We start from the raw sequence: 12021 nt of genomic DNA, 5'->3' as shown, positions 1-12021 counted from the left end.
TGTACTAGGCTTACTTGTTGTCTTTTTTAAGGATTGCGTGTTCTTAAGCCTATCCCAAATTTTTCATTCATCCACCAGGTAAAACTAGTTTTGGACAGTGTTGAGTTTATAGCATCACTCCCTTGTGAAGTGATTTAAGTTTTAAGCTAACACATGACATACAGTAGGTATATTTTTTATTATATTTGACCACTTACAAAAAAAAATCTCTGTTATCCACAACACTGCCTGACGCAAATATTTCTCATTAAAAAGTAATAATTGAACCTTCCCTGACATATCTCTTGTCATCCTGCCGCACTATACCTCTGGCCAGACTGTGAGGTCTGCCAGGTGCACTGGACTTTTGGTGGTCCCTCAGACAAGACTGACTCTAAAACCTCCTATTTCAAAAGTAAACTTTTCAACACACATTGTCTCTCAACACATTTCTCTTCCTTTATTCTTAATTTTGTAATAGATGTTGGTGATGGTGTTATTTGTGTTGATGGTGGTGGTGTTATTGGTGTTGATGTTGTTGGTTGTGATGTTACTGGAGTTATAGATGGTGATAATGGTGTAATTGGTGGTGTTGGTGGTGGTGTTTGTTAGTGGAGTTTTTATTGTTGTTGTTTGTGGTGGTGGTCTTTGTGTTATTAGTATTATGTTTCTTGTTGTTGTTATTACCAAACTACAAATTAAAAACTGTCATGTACAACCCCGATTCCAAAAAAAAGCTGACACTGTAAAATATAGATAAAACAGAATGCAATGATTTGTAATCTCATAAACCCACAGTTTATTTACAGTAGAACATAGAAAAATATCAAATGCTTAAATTGAGGAAATGTACCATTTCAGGAAAAAAAGGTCATTTTGAATTTGATGGCTGCAACAGGTCTCAAAACAATTGGGACAGGGCCATGTTTACCCTGTGGAGCATCACGTTTTCTGTCCTTATACACCTGGGAACTGAGAAGACCAGTTGCTGAGGTTTTAGGAGAGGAATGTTGGCCCAAATGTGTCTGATACATGATTCTAGCAGCTCAACAGTTCTGGGTGTCTTTTGTTGTATTTTTGTCTAGGGCTGTCAATCAATTAAAATATTTAATCACGATTAATAGCATGTTTGTCATGAGTTAATTTGTGATTATTCGCAACTTAGTCTGACATATGTATCTGTTATAAATTTACCCTAAATTAATATATATATATTTTTTAAACTAATTGTAACAGATGTTATAAATATATGAATTTCATTCAAAATCAAAAATCTTTTGTTACTTATAATTTTATATTCTATTTATTATTTTACAGTCTGGAAATTATTCTTTTAATATCAATTTATTTTAAATGTCGTTTCTTTAGTTGTGTAAATTTTGTGTTGTGTAAATTTTTTAAGTGGTTGTTTTAATTATTAAATATGGTATGTGGCTAATTTAAGAATTATGTTACGGTTCCGTTTGCTTTCCCTCAGTTCGAGGTAAGAACTGCTAAGGAGAGGCCAATGTTGAAATTGTATGTGAATGCAATGTTTGGTGATTAAAAATTATGTTTTGGTAAAGTTTATTATTATTATCTGAGTAAAGAAAGGATGTTGAGAATAAATGTGTGTTGCGTTGAAGGATTTGATTTAGCCTCTTTTATATTTATTTATTTATATTTTAAATAAAAATGGTCAAACAGAAATGGGCATTATGTAATGCATTGCTTAAAAAAAATTGATAATAATTTTCAAATAAAATGTAATAAATAAAATTAATTAATCAAATTTGTGCAGTTAAAATGAATGTGTAAATGCGTTATTGCTGTGTTAATTTTGATAGCCCAAATCTTTTCTCTTTATAATGCACCAAATATTTTCAAATGGTGAAAGATCTAGAGTGCAGGCAGGCCTGATCAGCACCTGGACTCTTCTACTATGAAGTCATGCTATTTTAATAGATGCAGTTAGTATTGACTTGCTCAAATATGCAATCTCTTCCCTGAAAAAGAAATTTTCTGGATGGAAGCGGTTGTTGCTTTGAGACCTGTATATACCATTCAGTATTGACAAATGTGCAAGCTGCCCATTTCACAGGCATTAATGCACTCCCATACCATCAAAGATGCGGCTTTTTGAACTCTGCGCTAAGATCAAGCCAGATGATCCCTCTCCTCTTTAGTCTAGAGGACATGGTTTCCAAAAAGAAATTAAAATTTTAATTTGTTTGACCACAGAACAGTTTTCCACTTTGCCTTAGTACATTTTAAATTTGCTTCGTGCCCATGCCCAGACAGGATGGCAGTGTTTCTGGATCATGTTCATGCATACCTTCTTCTTTGCTTGATAGAGATTTAACCTGCATTTGTGGATGACATATAAAAGTGTGTTCCCAGACAATGATTTCTGAAGGTGTTAGTGAACCCATGCAGTGATTTCCTTTATAGAATCATGACTGTTTTAAATGTAGTGCAGCCTGTATTGATTTTCACCCTTTTCCCTTGTGCACACAATTTTTTCCAGATTCTTTGAAACTTTTAATGATATTATGTACTGCAAATGATAAGATATTCAACTCTTTTGCAATTTTATTTTAAGGAGCATTATTCTGAAATGGTTTTACAATTTGTAGACACAGTCGTGTACAGATTGATAAAGATCTGCCCATCTTTACTTCTTAGAGACTCTGCTTCTCTAAGATACACGTATTATACCCAATCAACAAATGTTATCAATTAATATTATTAGTTGCAAAATGCTTCTCCAACTGTTTAATTTTAATTACACTTTTCCAGAATTTTGTTGCACTGTACCACCTTTTTAGATGTGTTGCAGCCATCAAATTTAAAATGACCTTATTTTTGACATTTTGATTTGTTTTCATTATTTTATTGTAAATTTAATATTGGATATTTATGAGATTTGCAAATTAATTATTTTTTACAGTGTCCCTACTTTATTTGTGGTTATACAAAAACTTGCTTTTTTGGGGCACCTAAGCTTGTGATTTGTCCACCATTTTACAAGTTCTGTGTGACTAACAGTTTAAAGTTCTTTGGATTGGATCGTCACGCCAGATTTGTTTTTCAGCGGTGTTAACAGGCACTACATACTTTCTTCATTCAGCCTGAAGTAAACTTCAAAAAGAGACCAGTGACCTGGGAGCTATGAAGCATGAACTGTGATTAGTTGTGATGTTTTTGTTCCAAGAGTCTTCAAACAGGCCAGGTGTAGGAGCAAAGGTTTGTTCCATTTTCTCCCAATAGGGGTGTATTAATAGCTAAAGGCAAATACAAATGAATTTCGATCTGTTTGCTATCCCTTTAGGAGGCTGAGTTGAGATTGAATTAAAATGGGATTTAGGTGGCCTTTTGCTAAACTTTAGATTATTAAGCATCTGTATATGTGTGATATTTTGCTCATTTTTTGTTTGTGTTCCCTAGTGTCCTTTACATTCTTGATATTAAACCAAAAGGAGGACAAGGTGTTTTGTATAGCTTCTACAAAAGGTCACCTGACTGTACTAGCAGGGCATCCTTTACCAAAACAGGAAATTTATTTCAAATGTGGTTTGGATGAGTTAGGCAAATTTTAAACAAGAGTTAATATATCAGTTTAAATAAGATGTATGAAGGAAGGAAAAAATCTCAGACATAAAACTTCTGTCTGTAGCACCGTATGGCATTTGCATCATATCTCCATTTCATCTTAATTTCTTAATTTAGCTTCTTGAGTTTTTTTTTTTAATCCAAAATTTTTTCATCAGGAAGGCTTCAGTTCTCAGTTTGGAAACTTGGCTGTACCGTGTCCCTGCTTCACCTGCCGTGTGTTATTAATTATACATTTCAGAGGAGAACAGCTTGTGCGGACAGACTCTTGAGAAACAGGCTTGGGATATTTGCTTAAGTCAAGCTGATTACTTTGCAGAAAACATGCCGTCAGCTTGTTTGAAATAATTGGTAGATGGGCAGTCAGGATGCAACATATGTTTAGTCTGAATCATCCCACACCATCGGCTACGATTTTCTTTTTGATTTGCCAATTAGTGATGTTTTACAGTGATCTGCCTGCATTCCTGTCTGTCTGCGCACCTGTTTGGGGTGATCAGTGTGATTTTAGTCATTAGGAGAAGAGCAATAAGGCGCCATGCACATTAAGCCTTATCACAGCTCATTTGAATAAGATGCCTCTGCCATTCGCCAGGCTTCGGTTTCTTCTCCTCTGGACTGGATCACCCCATTTTTCTGCCACAATTAATCTCCTAGCCAGCTTGATCAAATCTAAATTTTATGATGATTGCAGTAGTTAAAAGTCAATTTTTCACATCTCCTCATACACCCGAATCTTATACAGTCATGGTGGCAGAAATACCTGTACCTACTATTAAATGTGTGAAAGTGTGTGTATGTGGAAGGTTGGCACAATAAAAAAAAAGAACAAATTCTGATAATTTATTCTAAACCTCAATTTGGATTGCAAATAACTCAAGCTCACCAAAAGTGCAACTAATCGGTAACCTGTTATAAAAATAGTGGAAAGTGAATGTGTCCAGTCAGATTTTAGATTCATTTAAACCGTATTAACATAAAACAACTACGTTATGAAATCAAGCGAAGATGTCAGCACTGCTGAGAAAAAGAACTATATTAAAAAATGTACACAATCAAAGTATAGAACAGAGGTAATTGGGTTGTTGTTGTTAATTGGGTAATCAGGTTGTTGTACAACCCCACTAACCGAGGTTTGATCATCAGATTGGGTGAGAGCAGGGGATTATTTCCAGGGATTTAAAAATACTCAATCATATCATGAAAAATTATTTTAAATGATTCAGTTACATAATTGTTATTTTTCATTTCAACTATATATTTAAAAACTGTTTTTATAGTCAAGTCAAGTTTATTTCTATTGCGCTTTTCACAACAGACATTGTCTCAAAGCAGCTTTACAGAAATTAACAGTTAAGGTAAATGGTGTGCATTTATCCCTGATGAGCAGCCATGGCAACTGTGGCAGGGAAAAACTCCCTTAGATGTTATGAGGAAGAAACCTTGAGAGGAACCAGACTCAAAAGTGGAACCCATCCTCATTATATAATTAATTTTAGGCACATTTCATTAATAAATTTTGGTCAGTTAGTGATACTCATGATAACTATTGCATAATGTAAAATAAAAAGTAGAGTTTATCGAAAAGAGTGGCACCATGGAATCAGTGGAATCATAACTTGCTTTGTTTTATTTGGATGTTCTAAAAGGACATGCATTAACGACTTAACGAGTTGTTTTGTTGGGATCACGACTTTATTTTCTTGTCATCTTGATATAACAAACATTGTTTCCTCATGATCAGTACTTAACTTCTCTGTGTTTTTGGCATAAAAACATGTTCTAGAGGCCGCATCATGGATTATAGCCATAACTATTTGTGGCAGAGTGTACATGGATTAATATTCATATGTCACCCTAAACTATAGAAAAAGATTTATTATTAGTTCCCATCAGTGGAATTCATTTGAGTGTGTATATTAGTTAGAATGTGAAACCTCACTGTAGTGGTTTTGCTGAATTCTTCATACAAACCGGAAAATATGAAAATCTCACTGCAAATTCGACTACTGACTATGTGATTACACAACCAACATTGGAACTAATTATACAATTTATAAGGAAAAGTCTCTGAAGGAAAGTTTCATGTTGCTTTCAACAGTTGAGTACACTCCTGTGGAAAATTAAATATATGATAATAGATATAATATTACTTTTTATTCTAGTCTATTTAATGAAGAGAATCTTCTTAGGGCAAAATTCTCCTTTTAGTTTATTACTTTGTGAGCGTGTGCTGTGGTTCGGTGATGTAACTGCTAAAGATTGTCCAGGAGCACAGAAATTCTAGTCAGTCATGCATGTGTGTGTCTAAGTGTATGCGCCTATTTGTGCATGTGCACTTGTGTGTGTTTATGTATGTTTGTCGCTTATATTTGTTTACATATGTGTGTGCATGTTTTTGCGTGTGCATGCAAATGTGTTTGTGCTCATGCATGTGCATGCACGTTTCTTTAGTTTGCTTATATCTGTTGTGTGTGTTCGGTGTGTAACCCTCACATTAAAGTATTAAGCTGTAAAGTGTGAAGCCAGCCGTGAGAAAGCAGGAGCAACATGTTTATCCTCAAGCAGAAATTAGCCTAGCTCAGTGACACTGCCTGGCACCGTGACTGTGTCAGAATCATTTACATTGTAGTTATATTTAGTGAGTTAATTGTTTCTTTCGCAGTTTGTTCCATTGACATAAATCTAGCTGAAGCTACAGAAACAAAACAGCCAGCTAACAGATGAAGGTCCATGCATTAGCGAGCTAGCCTTGTGAGTTTTGTGGGATGCTTTTCAATTTTTAATGAAATGTTACCGAAATGTGGTGCAGTGTAGGTAACCTGCAGAGTCAGACATTTTTGAGGGAATTTTTTTTCCCCCAGAACTGAGATACAGGGCTCTATTACTGAACACTGCATGATACAAACCAAGGGAGTATTGCTGTTACCCAAAATACCCTGCTGATCAGATCTTCAGACATATTATATGGCCAAAAGTTTGTGGATACCTGATTATCCAACCTATTTTTGGTTCTTTTACAAACTATTGGCACAAAGTTAGAAGCGTATCTTAGGATGGAATTTCTTAAATGATAAACTTCATTACTGCAGCATTGCCAAATTCAGTTGAATTTCAATTCAATTCATTTTTATTTGTATAGCAATTTCAACAGTGGACATAGTCTCAAAGCAGATTAAGTGAGTACCGAGATAAAGTGGTTATAAAAGTATGTAGAAGTTTGTTCCTTATAATTATAAGTTTATCCTTAATGGGCAAGCCAGTGGTTACTGTAGCAAGGAAAAACTCTCTGAGAGATTTGGCATGAGGAAAAAACCTTGAAAGGATCCAGACTCAAAAGGGAACCCATTCTCATCTGGGTGCCACTAAATGTCTATTCATTACAGTTCCATCATTGTTAAGGTGTGCCCTGATGGACGTATGAATGCAACCTGTGGTCCTGAGCCATTGTGGTAGACTGCTGATATAATTACAGTCCAAATCCATTATTAAAGTTGCTCAGTAATTTTATGAATCTTTAGGCTGTTTATGTGGAACCATTCCCAGCTGCACAGAGTGGTCTCCAGAATTTACAAATCAGAATGTCCAGTTTAAACAGTTCTGGCCTTAATTCAGGTTCATATAAATGTTTGCAAAAGTAATGTCTCACTCACAGGGACTGAGCTACACAATCAAACATGATCATAAAGGCAATAATAATAACAAGGAAAAAATACATATTAATAAAAAAAAAAAAAAAAATATGATATTAGTGGTCTCTAATATTATTACTTACCATATTTTCTTTTTACGTCTTTTATTAGTGTGCAACATTTATGTACATATCTGTAACACAAATAACATTACATTTGCTATAAATAGCTAGAAATACATGCTGTGTCAATAATTAAAACATAAACAATGAGCAACAGTTGCAAAAGTGGTGTTACAAGAATAAAACAGCATATTCGGCAAAAGAATCAAACTTATTTAAACTTATTTTTATTATTTTCCAGGGAACAGCATACATCATGTTTTATTCCTTATGTCTGACTTCTAAAGAAAAAAAGGTTTTAGATTTTCTTTCTACAAACTGTTGAAGTTTGTGTAAACATGATTTTCTGCTTTGACCTTCACTATGTTCATTGTTTTTATGACTTTGTGTACTGCAGATTCCCAATTCTGCAGCCCATTCACGTTTTACAGGCCGGACCTAGGCACATGGAATGAATTTGAATATTAATTTTCGTATAATTTAATTTGACACAAACAGAGAACACAATAGCGATTGCTGTACACTGTATGGCCATTATTGTGTAATAGAATCCTCACAAGTAGGTAAACACAATTTACAATTTTTATAGTTTTATAGTGAATTTAGTATAATTATTTGTAAAGCACTTTAACAATGGACATTATCCCAAAGTAGCTTTACATAATTAAATAGATTGCGAATGCTGAAGTTCCAGTGTTCTGTATTGTTGAAAGATTTATGATCAAACTCTTGATGTCACCCAGATGAGGATGGGTTCCCCTTTTGAGTCTGGTTCCTCTCAAGGTTTCTTCCTCATAACATCTAAGGGAGTTTTTCCTTGCCACAGTCGCCACGGCTTGCTCATCAGGGACAAATGCACACCATTCACCATCACTGTTGATTTGTGTAAAGCTGCTTTGAGACAATGTCTGTTGTGAAAAGCGCTATACAAATAAACTTGACTTGACTTGACTTGAATGCATTTGGCATCATAAATTGCATAAATTGCATTTTGGCATAAATTATTGAGACAATAGCAACAATGGAAAGGAAAAACTCCCTGAGATGGTATGAGGAAGAAATCTTGAGAGGAACCAGACTCAAAAAAGAGAACCCAATCTGCATATGGGTAACACCGAATGACCAATTGAGTATGATTAAATAATTATTAAGGTTAGCAACTGTTCATTGGAGTAGAAAACTGTTGGCAGTTGGAGCCCTAAGGATTTGTAGCAAACCATACACAATAATCACAGTCCAAACCTTTTGTCATCATTCCAGAGTTTAACTAACCACAGCAACCTCATGGATCCCTAGACTGTTCATGTGGAGCCATCCTCAGCTGCGAATGGCCTCCAACTGGAAATGTATACTTCTCCATCCTGAAGTACGTTGTGTCTTCTGAATTGCAATAAAATAGCAAAATGTAGACATCTAAACATTTCCAAATGGAAAATACTTTATGTTGTATAAAAATGGGCTTTATATAAGAATATACAGTATATGTGTAATAGACCACTTTTCAGATAAAAAAATAAAAAAAATAAATAAAATCATTAAAGCTCCCTGGTACAGAAAGAGAAAATATTTCTCCGGGTTGCTTGGAAACGCTTATCAGCCAATTTTCTTTATAAAACTGCACGACGGTGCACCTAAGAGAAATGATGCAGATTTAAGGTGGTCGAGCCAAATATCGATTTGATCTAGTTTTGTACAGTCTGTTTATTTGTTATATAGAAACTTTTAATTTCATTATTTTAAAATGAATCTTTGCAAAAAAAAAATGTATATCCAAGAGCAATTCAGAGCAAAGTGAAAGCACTTTGCATTAACTAAAATGTTTTTGTGAGGTGGGTAAAAATCTGAGAAACTGGACAATACCCTCACAGGTGTATGTTAAACTTTATACAGGCAAGTATCAAGTGAAGAGTTAAGGACCCTGGAGTTATGAGGCATATATGCTGTATCACCCTGTCACTGTATGCATATAGGTTATACCATAATAGTTGTGATTTGTTTTTGTTTTTTATATGATTATGGCAATGTTTTTTGTCACTGTTGCCCTGCAGAAGGTTAAAATTAGCTCTGTTTTTCAATTTGTCACCAAAAAAAGAATTTTTTCCTGTAGAAAAAGGATTCCTGAAGATAAAGAATTCCTGATTGGCTATTATTAAAACAAATGCTTTAAGTCCTCAAGCTGTGTCATCATGCATTCAGCTACAAAATTCCAGCTGTTATGTTATTTGCAACCTACAGCATATGGCAAAGGTATGTGAATTCCCTTCATAATTAATGACTTAAAGGTGTTTCAGACCATCTTGTTGCTAATATTTGCAAAAAAATCAAGCACATAGCCAAGAATTCACCATAGACTAACAATTGGTCGTCAAAAAGACCTCATGACTTTAAACATGGCATTGTTAAAGAAAACCACATTTGTTGCAAGAAAGCTTTGTGGAATTTTTCTTTCCCCTGTCAGCTGTAGGTGGAATTTCATAAACTGTAGGTGTATTTTGACATTATTGTGAGCAACATCAGCTCAAGTATGAATCTGTAGACTGACAAGTGCAGAGGCACATAGCAAGTACAAATCACCTATCTTCTCTTGTATCATTCAAAACAAAGTTCCAAACCAGCTCTGGAAGCAACTACAGTGCATTGTGAGCTTCATAAAATGGCTGAGGAGCTGCATACAATTCTAATAACTGTGCGTGTTATCACGCGTTGAATGGCTTGCTGTAAAGTGCACTGCCACTGGACTCGAACGAAGTATACAAGCCATGTACTTTAGTTAAAGTAAAGATACACTCTGTAAAATATGACTCCAGTAAAAGTAAAAGTGCTCCCTTTAAACTGTCACTTGAGTAAAAATACAAAAGTATTTGCCTTCAGATGTATCTAAGTATCCAAAGTAATATGATTTATTATGTCTATAATTCCTATTATCATTTTTGTCTAAATTAACTGTTTATATGAAAAGACTCTGCGGTTACTCACATTCATCGATTAATAGAATGATATGAACGACCACTGATGATATTAACTGAACACTCAAACACTGATTCATATCTATTAAAATGAGCATGAGCCCAAAACCGTCTTTTTAACTACTTAAAAATATCACTCAAAAAAGGCCACAGGTGTTGTGGCAAGTTGGAGTTAGGAGTTTCTTCCATCATTTATTACTCTCAAAATGTGCTACCTGCTGTTGAACTGAACCGTATGTTTGTGATAGATACCACCAAACGGCAATCAAAACAAGCTCAAAACGGAGCGTGCACTCTTCTTTGATTGGTGCCTTGCTGCGTGTTAAGTTTTTATCAAACAGATAACATTTTTGTACTCAGAAATAAAAAGGAAGAACTGATTTCGCAAAATGTATTTGAGTAAAAAGTAAGATATTTGACTTTGAAATGGAAACACTTCAGTAAAGTACAGATACGTGAAAAAGCTACTTAAGTACAGTAACGAATTACATTTACTTCATTGCTGTCGATGAATTTGGATTTAGCGGATGCAAGGAAATCACTATCTACCAGAATGCATATTGCCACATGTGAAGCTTGGAGAAGGGGAGATATGGGGGCTTAATAATGCATGTGTTTTAGAACAGGATGTCCACCAAGCTCATGTAGGTTTAATGATCAGGTGTTCCACATACGTTTGGCCATATAGTGTATTTTCCTTCTGTCCATTCTACTTCTCTAAAGTCTAGCTCTTCCTTAACTTAGTTAGTATCTCCAGCTGAGATCCTCAATTATCTGACTGTCGTTGTGTTTGTCTGAAATCTCTGCCAAGTCTGCAGTTTTCCAAGAGGCCCAAATGATGATGGGTTGACTGTCACCATGCTGAAATGTCATTCTTGTCACAATGATAGGCTGTATTAAAATTGAAAAGCAGTGTTGTTAGATTGATGTACTTTTTGAAAGGGAGCGATCAAGTTTTATGCTTCGAGTGAACAAAAAATGAACCAGTACAACAAAGGCATGAAAACTGCCTAAGGGCCCAAGATGGAGCAACACTAGGAGAAGCAGTAGAGAGATTAGAGAATTAAAGGAAGATGAGATAAGAGAGAGACATATAGAGAGAGAGGGAGCAGAGGGTGAAAAAGAGAAGATGCCCACTTTCTTTTGGTTTGTCCTTGTTTTCAGGATCAACACTACTGGGACTCTCATAGTGCTGAGACACCTAACTCTAAGTGTTTTAATGTTTTTTTGTGCTTGTGCAGTGAGTGGATCATTCTCACTCGAAAAGTTATTCTCAGGTAGCCCTTTTCTGCTTTTAAAAGGGGAAATAGTAGAGTGATATAGTGATAGGAGTGTCTGAAGTGATCTGTCTTTTTCCCACTGAGATAAACTGGGTCACAAGCTGTCAGTCACAATGCTTGGGTAAAATATGAGATGTTTAATAGGGTTATGAATCCTACACTATTCTCATCATCATTCAAATACATATTTAAGAGGTATTATTCATAATTAATGGAAATGTATAAGAAGCGGCTCACGTATTAATCATTCTCTATATTTAGTATCTTTCACAAAGCAAACCTTAAAAAAAAAAAAAAAGGCAAAGATGTACCACATTCATGTAAACAGTGAAGAAATGTTTCTGTGTTGCTTAAGAAAGACTGTAGGTGAGAGGAAAGGGCGTGAAAGCTTGAGCTTGACATTACCCAATATATAAAAGGTTTAATTAGAACTTCTTACAACTTCCACTAA

At 34.9% G+C, this 12021-nt stretch overlaps 1 protein-coding gene across 6 annotated transcripts in view; it reads left to right on the top strand.

Annotated features, from left to right (window-relative positions):
- usp54b (ubiquitin specific peptidase 54b) overlaps positions 1-12021 on the top strand; it is a 123601-nt gene that overhangs the window by 49886 nt on the left and 61694 nt on the right. The gene's annotated exons all lie outside the window — the stretch shown is intronic.

Source organism: Silurus meridionalis, chromosome 7 (assembly GCF_014805685.1).
Source record: "Silurus meridionalis isolate SWU-2019-XX chromosome 7, ASM1480568v1, whole genome shotgun sequence".
In the NCBI taxonomy this organism is placed as follows: domain Eukaryota; kingdom Metazoa; phylum Chordata; class Actinopteri; order Siluriformes; family Siluridae; genus Silurus; species Silurus meridionalis.
The sequence above is the reverse complement of the archived record's forward strand: the minus strand, read 5'-3'. Positions and strand labels throughout refer to the sequence as shown.